This window comes from Tamandua tetradactyla, chromosome 7 (genome assembly GCF_023851605.1).
Source record: "Tamandua tetradactyla isolate mTamTet1 chromosome 7, mTamTet1.pri, whole genome shotgun sequence".
Classification (NCBI taxonomy): Eukaryota; Metazoa; Chordata; class Mammalia; order Pilosa; family Myrmecophagidae; genus Tamandua; species Tamandua tetradactyla.
In genome coordinates this window covers 84,764,274-84,774,717 of record NC_135333.1, presented here as the reverse complement: position 1 = coordinate 84,774,717, position 10,444 = coordinate 84,764,274, and the positions used below count along the sequence as shown (strand labels likewise).

Below are 10,444 nucleotides of genomic sequence, written 5' to 3'. Positions count from 1 at the left end.
CTGAAAACAATCCACAGAAACCTCTTCCCCAAACTGTGAATCCCAACCTCCAATCCTGTGCATAAGATTAATCATTTTATGGCCATTATCAATAAAACAGAAAATGACAAATGCTGGAGAGGATATGGAGAAAGAGGCACACTTATCCACTGTTGGTGGGAATGTCAAATGGTACAACCACTGTGGAAGGCAGTTTGGCAGTTCCTCAAAAAGCTAAATATAGAATTGCCACATGACCCGGTAATGCCATTGCTAGGAATCTACTCAGAGAACATGAGGGCAAGGACACAAACAGATATTGGCACACCAATGTTTATAGCAGCATTATTTACAATTGCGAAGAGATGGAAACAGTCAAAATGTCCATCAACAGATGAGTGGCTAAACAAACTGTGGTATATACATACGATGGAATATTATGCAGCCGTAAGAATAAATTTATGAAATATGTAACAACATGGATGGACCTTAAAGACATTATGTTAAGTGAGATTAGCCAAAAACAAAAGGACAAATACTGTATGGTTGCACTGATATGAACTGACATTAGTGAATAAACTTGGAGAGTCTCATTGGTAACAGAGACCATCAGGAGGTAGAAATAGGGTAAGATATTGGGTAATTGGAACTGAAGGAATACACATTGTGCAACAGGACTGAATATAAAAACTCAGAAATGGACAGCACAATAAAACCTAACTGTTATACAATTATGTTAAAACACTGAATGAAGCTGAATGTGAGAATGATAGAGGGAGGAGGACTGGGGGGTACAAATGAAATCAGAAAGAAAGATAGATGATAAAGACTGAGATGGTATAATCTAGAAATGCCTAGAGTGTATAATGATAGTGACTAAATGTACAAATTTAAAAAATGTTTTTACATGAGGAAGAACAAAAGAATTTCATTACTGCAGGGTGCTGAAAATAGATGATAATTAATATTTTAAAATTTCAACTTACATGTGAGACTAAAAAAATGTTTATTTGGTACAAAATTTATATTTTGACTAGTGTATTTCCTAATGTAACTTATGTAGACAGCTTAATTGAACACCATAAGTACATGGAACCTTGAGTAAGGCATGAAATTTTGTTGGTTTGTCCAGAGTGATGCCCCGATAAATCCCAGAGTGATTTGATCAGTGAATAAAAAAGTATTGGCAAAGTCCCCTTCGGGGAATGGTAAAACCGAGGGAAAATTCAACTTCCCCAAGTTGAATTCTTGATATTCTCACAGGCAGTGTGGACAACCAAAGCTATAGGCTGAGCCTCCAGTCTTGGGGTTTGTTCATACGAAATTTAACTTCACAAAGAATAGGTCAAGCCTGTTTGAAGTTAGGCCTAAGAGTCATCCGCAAGAGAGCCTCTTTCATTGCTCACATGTGGCCTCTCTCTCCAGCCAACACAGCGGGCGAACTCACTGCCCTACCCCTGTCTACATGGGACATGACTCCCAGGGGTGTAGACTTTCCTGGCAACATGGGACAGAAATCCTAGAATGAGCTGAGACTCAGCATCCAGGGATTGAGAGGACCTTCTGGACCAGAGGGGAGAAGAGTGAAATGAGACAAAATGTCAATGGCTGAGAGATTCCAAACAGAGTCGAGAGGTTATCCTGGAGGTTATTCTTACACATTAAGTAGATATCACCTTGTTATTCAAGATGTAATGGAGAGGCTGGAGGGAACTGCCTGAAGGGGAAATGCCTGAAAATGTAGAGCTGTGTTCCAGTAGCCATGCTTCTTGAAGATGGCTGTAGAATGATACAGCTTTCACAATGTGACTGTGTGATTGTGAAAACCTTGTGTCTGATGCTCCTTTTATCTACCTCGTCAACAGATGAGTAGAACATGTGGAATAAAAATAAATAATAGGGGGAACAAATGTTAAAATAAATTTAGTTTGAAATGCTAGTGATCAATGAAAGGGATGGGTAAGAGGTATGGTATGTATGATTTTTTTTTTTCTGTTTTCATTTTATTTCTTTTTCTGAATAGATGCAAATTTCCAAAAAATGATCATGATGATGAATATGCAACTATGTGATGATATTGTGAATTATTGATTATATATGTAGAACGGAATGATCAAAATAGGAATGTTTGCACTTGTTTGGTGTTTTTTTGGTATTTAAAAAAATAAAATAAAATAAATTATAAAAAAAGATTAATCACTTTATATATAGTAGAAAAGGTAACTTAAGTAAAATGTACTCATGAATATTGTTCTAGTTTGCTAGTTGCCAGAATGCAATATACTAGAAATGGAATGGCTTTTAAAAAGGAGAATTTACTAAGTTTACAGTTCCGAGGCTGTGAAATTGCCCAAATTAAAACACATCTCTAGAAATGTACAATCTAAGGCATCCAGGGAAAGATACATTGGTTCAAGAAGGCTGATGATGTTCAGTGTTTCTCTCTCAGCTAGAAGGGCACATAGCAAACATGGCGGTATCTGCTGACTTTCTCTCCAGGCCTCTTGCTTCATGAAGCTCCCTGGGAGATGTTTCCCTTCTTCAGCTCCAAGGGTGCCTGGCTGGTGGACTCTCTGCTTCATGGTTCTGCGATGTTCTGAAGCTCTCTCCAAAATACTTCTTTTATAGGATTCCAGTAAACTAATCAAGACCCACTTAGAATGGGTGGAGACACATCTCCATCTAATCAACTTTAATACCCACAGTTGATTTAGTCACATCTCTGTGGAGATAACCTAATCAAGTTTCCAACCTACAGTGCTGAATAGGGATTAGAAGAAACCATCGCTCCCACAAGATTGGTTAGGATTAAAACATGGCTTTTCTAGGGTACATAAATCTTTTCAAACCAGCACAAATATTAAAACAAGTTGTTTGAAAGATTTAACTAGCTTTATAATTGATGGCTTAAAACATAAATATCTGCAGCTTGACCTTCTGTTAACATTGGTTGTGGAAGCCTAGGAAGCAAGATCATTTAATTCCCATTCATGCACATCATATTGTACAATTTACTCTTCATGTCTTCAAAATCTTCAGTTCCCTTACATCTTCGGCCTCCTAATCAAAGAAGTTCAAACATCTTTTGACTAAAGCTTCACTTTCAGATGTTTAACAGTTTTTCACCCATACTTCCTCAATGCCTTGCCTTATCTTTCAAGTTGTACTGCCAAAATCTCCTGCCTCAAAGAGATCACTAAATAAAAATTTATAAATGAAATATTAAGGGTGATTATTTCAGGATAGGATATGGGAGGTTATGGGGATCATACTTTATTTTACGTCCATGAATGGTAAGAATTGGGAAAATCTTATAATGGAGTATTTCATCGACTTTCCAACTGACCAGAGAATTTACAAAAAAGTTGAGGAGTACACACAAAGTGCCCCTTAAAATACAAGAATAGCAATTCGTTTGAGGCCTCACCTTTAGAAAAAGGCTGTCACAGGGACAGACAGGACACCCACTAACTTGTGGAGAACTCTGAGAAAGTATGATTTTTTAAATCTGAACTGGACTTTAACCTTCTTTGCTTTATTGAAACTGAAGCTGTTCGCACACTCACACTACCTCTCTCTCACTCTAGGCTTGCCATGTAATAGCTATGGCTTTGGAATTTCACAAGTGATATTCTGTATCTCTTGAGGGAATAACTGTCTCCTAATTCCAGGTTTACAGTTTTCAAATAACACTTGCAGTTCTTTATTCAATTGAGTGGCCATATGGACACCAACCATCTACGAAAAAAAGTTTGCCTCAAAGATATGATTTAGCATTGTACAGTTAGGAAGTAGCTGTACTATAAGAAGCAAAAATTAATCTGATGGTTGGTATTTCAGGTAAAAGTTCACTTTTTTTTAAAGCCTATTGATATAGAACCTAGTGGTTTGTTTATTGCAAAATCAAAATTCAGAGTTACAAATTTACTACATCCATTCAAAATAAATTATATGAAATTCAGATTCTAGCATAGATATGTGAAAATCAAACCAATGAATTGAAACTGAATGTTTCATTTGCTCACAAACTTGCACACACTAATAACACTATGCACAAAACAGAATTGTAGCAAAGAAAAAGAAAACTGACCTTTTGCAAACAAACCTAAAAATATCCCTCCAAGGAGGCCAAAATAAACATGCATAGGTATGTATAAATGTTAGTGTTCAACAGAAATGCTATTTCTGAAAAAACAAAAACAAAAACAATTAACTGCTTAGGTTAAAAAATGTGCACTGTCTCAGGCCATAAAAGCACCAAAAAATAAAACACACAAAAATCAGTTTCTACGATGACTAACATATACAAAGAAATACTGATCAAACCTCAGGAAGTAAATACCTGGACTAATACACTATCCAACGTTGGGAAAATTTTTCTTCAATTTAAATGTTCTTCTCATCTCTAAAAAAAGTTAAGGTGCTAATTTTATATACATATATTGGGGGAGGGGAATGCATGGTCCAGGAATCAAACCCAAGTCTCCCACATGGAGGGCGGGCATTCTAACCACTGAACTACCCATGTACCCACTAATTTTATATAAAGCAGGTAAAGTCTTCAAGTAATTTGCTGTTAAGTATGCTAATTTTTATAGAGCTAAAAAAAGAACTAAGAATAAACTAAAGTAAAACAAGAAAATAGAAATAGTGAAAAAACTCACAAATTGTGGCTGGACAAAACAGACTGCTATTAGACCATCTTGGGTTTCTCATTTCAATTAAATGTATAAATTTACAGATGTAGTTTTCCTAGCTGGTTAAGTACACTAACTCTCTTCGATTTGCTAAGTTCTACCACAATCAAATGGTTCACAAAAAGTTATAAGGAAAACAGCACCACTGAAAAATCAACATGACACTAATTAAAGCATTCTCAAAAATAAATATTATCTACTACTGTAAATGAAAATAAAATGTAACAGATCTTACAAAGTAAGAGTGTGGCCTTGTCCAAGCTTTAAGTACTCCTGCCCTTTAGCTGCTTTTTCAAGGAAATATCCATTAACCAAGAGGTGATTGAGGTGTTTGTTGTAAGCTTTTTCCTTTGTAAAAGATCGATAAAAAATAATAATAATAATTGAAAAAAAAAGATTGATCGCAAAAAAATTAATTGAAAAAAAAAGATCAATCGCAAAAAATTACAAACAAAATCTCCCCAGCCACTTTGACTGCAGAGACTTTTTTTTTTTTTTTCTACTAGTTTCTTATGGAACTGCCTGAGCCCCTTCAATCCAGAATCATCACTACCCTCTGACATGTTGTCACTTAGGTTACTTCCGCCGTAACTGTGGACACCCTCATCTCCATCCATTTCCTGAGACTCGTTCACTGCTGTGATAACACAAGGTGATGCCAGAGCATTTTTGAACACTGTTTCTCTTTTTTCTATTGGTGGGGAAAGAAGCAGTGGGGAAATCAGTTCTGCAACTGCTGGGTCTTTACTGGCAAGATTCTCTATTGCTTTCCGATCAGTGTTAGTTTCCATTTCTCATCGGGTTAGTTTCCATTTCACAAAGCACAGCGTCTGCTTGACGTTTAACATCAAAAATTTGACAGTCTGACATATTCTCCAAGTTTTGTTCAGAGGATGAAATATCGTTAGATTCCTCAGTACAAGCAACAAGACCAGCTATACTCTTATCTGCCTCTTCTACTTCCGAGCATAATTTTTGGTCTTTTGATTCCTCTTCTTGTAAGTTTTCCTTTGGCGGTGGTGGTAGGAGAGCCTGTGCACAAGTAGTTTCCTTTAGAACCATCCAACAGAGTTTCCATCTCTGTTAACAGGTACTAAGCCAACTTCAGTAAGTACTTATTCCTTCCGTGCCATTTCACCCTACCTCCCAGACTTTTCCAACTTTTTGAACAAGAAGAGCTTCTGGGGTTCAACTCCATCTGAGGAGGAAGCTCCATGGGAGGAGATTCCATCCGAGCAGACCCCGTGGGAGGAGAGCCCATCCGAGCAGACCCCGTGGGAGGAGAGCCCATCCGAGCAGACCCGGTGGGAGGAGAGCCCATCCGAGCAGACCCCGTGGGAGGAGAGCCCATCCGAGCAGACCCGGTGGGAGGAGAGCCCATCCGAGCAGACCCGGTGGGAGGAGAGCCCATCCGAGCAGACCCGGTGGGAGGAGAGCCCATCCGAGCAGACCCCGTGGGAGGAGAGCCCATCCGAGCAGACCCGGTGGGAGGAGAGCCCATCCGAGCAGACCCCGTGGGAGGAGGCTCCCCTGACATAGGTCCCCTCTGAGCAGACTCTAGGTAAAGCAGCTCCATCTGAGCAGATCCCTTCTGAGCAGGAGCTATCAAAGAAGTCTTGTTGCCTTTTTTCCTTGATTTATTTTTCAGTTTTCTTCTTTGTACTTTTTTTCATGCAGGTATTATGCTTTTTATTCTCCTCCACTTTGCCATCACCTTTGGGTACTTCCTGATAGTTTTTGGATCTACTTTCTAACTTTTTCTTTTTGTCACAGGTTCTTCATCAGGCACAGGATCATTAAAGGAACAGGCATCAGCTTCCATCTCCTTTTCCCTTTTTTTAGTTTTACAGGATTTATTCTTGCATGTACATCCATCTCTTTAAGCTCGGTTACAGATTTGCAAGTTCTAGTAGTCATTTGAACTACTGGGGCATTACTACAGGCTTTTTCTCTTTTGTAACATTATTATTTTTTCTCTACTTTTACAGTCTTCTCATTTTTCTTCCCAGCCACATCTCCCTTTTTTTTTTTTCTCTTTTTAAATCTCCCTTTATTTTTGCGTGCTGTGCTTCTGTTTTATCCTTGGTAATATTGTTGTCAGGCAAGTCAGCCTCCTTACTTTTTGATTTTTATAAATTGCACTTATAAAATATCCATTGTTTTATTAGGACAAGTAGGATGCTTAGATTTGAAATGATATGACAGATTATAGTTTTGGAAGCTGCGTAGTCACAAACAGGGCGATTGAACTGCTGTGGACTAGCATGCAGCTCTACATGTTTTTTTAATTTACTTCTATCTGTTGTTTTGTAGTCATGGTGTGGACAGTTTAGGTCCATTGTGAACCTGTCTTGCATGGTGGGTTATTTCATGTTGATTAGAGGCCACATAACTGCACTGATCACATTTAACTGGCTTCTCACCTGAATGAGTATGCATATATCTAGTTAGATGAGTCTTCCAAGAACTCGGTTAAGGACAAAGTTTACATTTATATGGGTGTTCTTCTGTGTGAGTTTGAACATGCTGAACATAATTGTTTTTGCTATCTGAAAAAAATAGTTGCATTTTCCCCATGTGCATACTTTCCCAGGAGTATGGATTCTCAAGAGTTTCCTCTTATGACACTTGTTTACTGTGAAATATGTGCAAGTAATGCACATGTAGACTTGCTCATTATCCCCGCAACAGCATATGGTGTGTTGTTTCATATGTGCAATATAGCGATCATCTGGGTTTGTATTGTAGTCACAGTGGTCACAGCGAATGGGGCCTTTGGAGAAATATCCCTCTACTGCAGTGGAAGAACCAGATTCCCTGTCTTTTGCTTGCTTCTCTGTACTTTCTCCCACAAAAAAAAAAAAAAAAAAGTCTTGGTGCCATAAGCTCTAATATGATAGATAAATTGTTCTTCAGATTCTGCTTCTTACTGACATGGCTTACAGTGAAAGGGTTTTCTCTTCAAGTTCTTGCAATTGTCCTCTGCTCCAGGTGTTTCAGTAGAAATATCTTTCTTTGAGCTATAAATTTCTGAGGCAGCTGATACTGCAAACACAGGCTCTGGTACTATAAAACTGAGTTCCAAATTTCCCAGTTCCATGTTTTCCATTTCATTAGGTTCATCTTTTATTTCAGGAGGCTCTTCAAATCCTTCTCCATCACTATCTGAAAAGTAGTTATCCACAACAGGCATCAATTCTGCCATCTGTCTTTCTTCACCAAGTAGGTAATCACAGCAACCGCCATTTACTTCCAAACTCAAGACCACATTTGCCATCATGATAAGGTGAGAGGCAGCCAGTTCAGTTTTTGAGAGGTCATGCAAGTCATACATATTATCAGGCAAGGGCAGGCCAATGTTGGCACAGTGGGCCTCTTCCAGAAGACTGGCCTGTTACCTGTATGGCCATACCTGTATTATTAACAATCAACAACATTTTTTGCATTGCGCTCAACTTGGCCTATTTGCCTAGTGGACGCCAGAACAAGATTACTTCTTGAAAACATGTTGGCTTTTTAAATGGTCTTGACTATGCTACTTTCAAATTTAAAAGGTGCTGTTCTCAAATGAAATGCTTTCTTATATGTTAGAAGAAGCAATGTGACAGGTAGCACTACAAAATAAAGTTAAACCCCAATTACAAAAAAGTAATCCATAGGCAGTGCAATGGTGGCTCAGTGGCAGAATTCTTGTCCACCATGCCGGAGACTCAAGTTCAATTCCTGGAGCCTGCCCTTGTAAAAAAAAAAAAATGCTGTTATTAAAAAAAAACAGAAAAAACAAAAAGGGTGAATGGGTGGTTCAGTGGTAGAATGCTAGCCTTCCATGCAGGAGACCCGGGTTCAATTCCTGGACCATATACCCCCCCCCAAAAATAGTAATCCACTTCACCCAAGTTTATAAATACAAACATGTTTGATAATATGGACCATAAAAAGTTGGAATCAAAAAGCCAACCCAGAAATGGAATTGACCACAAAAACTTTCCCAGAGCTTAACAGCCCAAACTACTCAGTATTTACCCACACATGGACTTTCCTAATTTCCCTGAATCTCTACCACCACCCCTTCTAAAGTAATTTTAACATTCCTGTCCGGAAAGTCATCCAAGCATAGCCCAAAAGTCCAATGTGTTACACGAATTCTTATGTACTACTGCTACCAAGGGCATTCCTAACTGACATAGGCATTTGGCCATTTTCTCAAAATCTAATTAATTCTTAAATCTGCATCAGAAGAATTAAGTCTCCTTTCTACCATGTTTTTGTGCATGGGAAAAGACTGGCCATTCTCAGAAGATGAACTCCTTATCACTGATATGGTAATCTGAGTAATCATTAGATAAATAAATCATACAGTAAGTGATTGAAAGAGAGAGATTTCCGATAACTGAAGATTGTATTAGGGTGGCTCTTCTAAGCACCAGTTCTTAATATGGGAAAAAAACTGGGCTGACTCTAATGACACTGCTATAGTCCCAGAAATGCTTGTTCTAAAAAAACATTACAGTTATTTTCTTGCCCTTTGTTTCCTCTAAAGCTGAAGTCATAAAAAATGCAGTTAGTTTGAAATGCATTTATTTTAACACTGTTGAATTTTATTTGTAATCTTATTTTCAAGATTGTACCACAGGTATTCGATTGAGTTATTTTATTTTATTTATTTATTAATTAAAGAAAAAAGAAATTAACACAACATTTAGAAATCATTCCATTCTACATATGCAATCAGCAATTCCTAACATCATCACATAGATGCATGATCATCACTTCTTAGTACATTTGCATCGATTTAGGAAAATAACTAGCAAAATAACAGAAAAAGATATAGAATGTTAATATAGTGAAAAAATAAAAATAATAATAATAGAAAAAAAAGACACAAACAAACAAACAAACAGACAAACAAAAAAAAAAACCTATAACTCAGATGCAGCTTCATTCAGGGTTTTAACATGATTACTTTACAATTAGGTATTATTGTGCTGTCCATTTTTGAGTTTTTGTATCTAGTCCTGTTGCACAGTCTGTATCCCTTCAGCTCCAATTACCCATTCTCTTACCCTGTTTCTAACTCCTGCTGGTCTCTGTTACCAATGACATATTCCAAGTTTATTCTCGAATGTCGGTTCACATCAGTGGGACCATACAGTATTTGTCCTTTAGTTTTTGGCTAGACTCACTCAGCATAATGTTCTCTAGGTCCATCCATGTTATTACATGCTTCATAAGTTTAGTCTGTCTTAAAGCTGCATAATATTCCATCGTATGTATATACCACAGTTTGTTTAGCCACTCGTCTGTTGATGGACATTTTGGCTGTTTCCATCTCTTTGCAATTGTAAATAACGCTGCTATAAACATTGGTGTGCAAATGTCCGTTTGTGTCTTTGCCCTTAAGTCCTTTGAGTAGATACCTAGCAATGGTATTGCTGGGTCGTATGGCAATTCTATATTCAGTTTTTTGAGGAACCGCCAAACTGCCTTCCACAGTGGTTGCACCATTTGACATTCCCACCAACAGTGGATAAGTGTGCCTCTTTCTCCATATCCTCTCCAGCACTTGTCATTTTCTGTTTTGTTGATAACGGCCATTCTGGTGGGTGTGAGATGATATCTCATTGTGGTTTTGATTTGCATTTCTCTAAATGCCAGGGATATTGAGCATCTCTTCATGTGCCTTTTGGCCATTTGTATTTCCTCTTCTGAGAGGTGTCTGTTCAAGTCTTTTTCCCATTTTGTAATTGGGTTGGCTGTCTTTTTGTTGT

At 37.8% G+C, this 10,444-nt stretch overlaps 1 pseudogene; it reads right to left on the bottom strand.

Moving 5' to 3' along the window:
* Nucleotides 1-4,907: 4,907 nt before the first annotated feature.
* LOC143689876 (RE1-silencing transcription factor pseudogene) lies at nucleotides 4,908-8,086 on the bottom strand (annotated as a pseudogene).
* Nucleotides 8,087-10,444: the final 2,358 nt, after the last annotated feature.